Genomic DNA, 1182 nt, shown 5'->3' with positions numbered 1-1182 from the left:
AACCTGAAAGAATAAATAAAATCTAAAAGTATAATAGATATTGTGAAAGGAAAAGCATCAGTGCAAACAGAAAGAACAACTGGGGTGAGGAAAAGGACAAGAGAAAGAAACAAGGGAAAAAGGTATATTTGTGTGTACATGCAGGACAGCTTGGATAATTATCCTGCTGATTTCTGCTTGTATATTCAAAGTGTCAGTCACTGCTGAAATTTTTTTCTTCTGTTTAATTTCTCATAACTTTTTAAAAAATTGTTTTCATTCTTGCATCCGGTAATCTAAACAACTAATTTGAAGCTAACATTGTGCAATATAACAACTATTGTTAAATTCCTATTATTTGGTTTCGTGAAATTCTGTATCATTTCTAATTTTTTTTACTATTTTTATGCTTTTTTGAAAACATAATGGCATCAAGAACAATTAAATATTTAGAAGTTAATGTAACAAAAGAAGTAAAATGCATCTATAATGAAAGCTGTAGTATACTGGAAAAGGAGATTAAAAACAGACATCAAAAATAGAAAGACACCCGTTGTTCTAGGGTACGGAGAATACTGACAGAATTGTTATATTACCAATATTGCTATGTAGAGTTAATACAATCCATATCTTAATACTAAGAGGACTCTTCATAAAACTAAAAATATCATGCAGGTCGATGGCTTCTGAGCTCGACTCTGGAGGGTATGTGGGGGCCATGTCCGGCAGCGAAGGTGGCAAGAAGCAGCCCTGGAAGCAACCCAAGAAACAAGCCAAGGAGATGGATGAGGAAGATAGAGCATTCAAACAGAGGCAGAAAGGGGAGCAGAAGAAACGTGAAGAGCTGAAAACGAAGGCTGCGGGGAAAGACCCCCGGCCACAGGTGGAATGAAGAAACATGGCCAAAAATAAACTGTCCCTTGTGTGTACCATGATGGTGACCCTGGATCCCCCTTCTATTCAAATATCTGGATGCCTGCCATATCGTCTCTTGACACTTGTAATTAGAACAAAGTGTGTTCTTGAGTCCATTGTACATTTAAGAATAAAATTTTATATAAAAAAGAAAATAAATAAATAAATCATGCAATTTATATGGAAATGGGTAATACCCAGAATAGCAAAAGATAGGCTGGGCAAAAAGAGCCAAACAGAAGACATCAAAGTCCTAGACTTCAAGTGCTGGCCAAATAGCTCAGCAGA

At 36.0% G+C, this 1182-nt stretch overlaps 1 pseudogene; it reads left to right on the top strand.

Moving 5' to 3' along the window:
* The first annotated feature begins 697 nt into the window (after positions 1 to 697).
* On the top strand, positions 698 to 871 carry LOC111812924 (annotated as a pseudogene).
* Positions 872 to 1182: the final 311 nt, after the last annotated feature.

The sequence above is a fragment of the Octodon degus genome, unplaced genomic scaffold (assembly GCF_000260255.1).
Source record: "Octodon degus isolate 3935 unplaced genomic scaffold, OctDeg1.0 scaffold00152, whole genome shotgun sequence".
Classification (NCBI taxonomy): Eukaryota; Metazoa; Chordata; class Mammalia; order Rodentia; family Octodontidae; genus Octodon; species Octodon degus.
The sequence above is the reverse complement of the archived record's forward strand: the minus strand, read 5'-3'. Positions and strand labels throughout refer to the sequence as shown.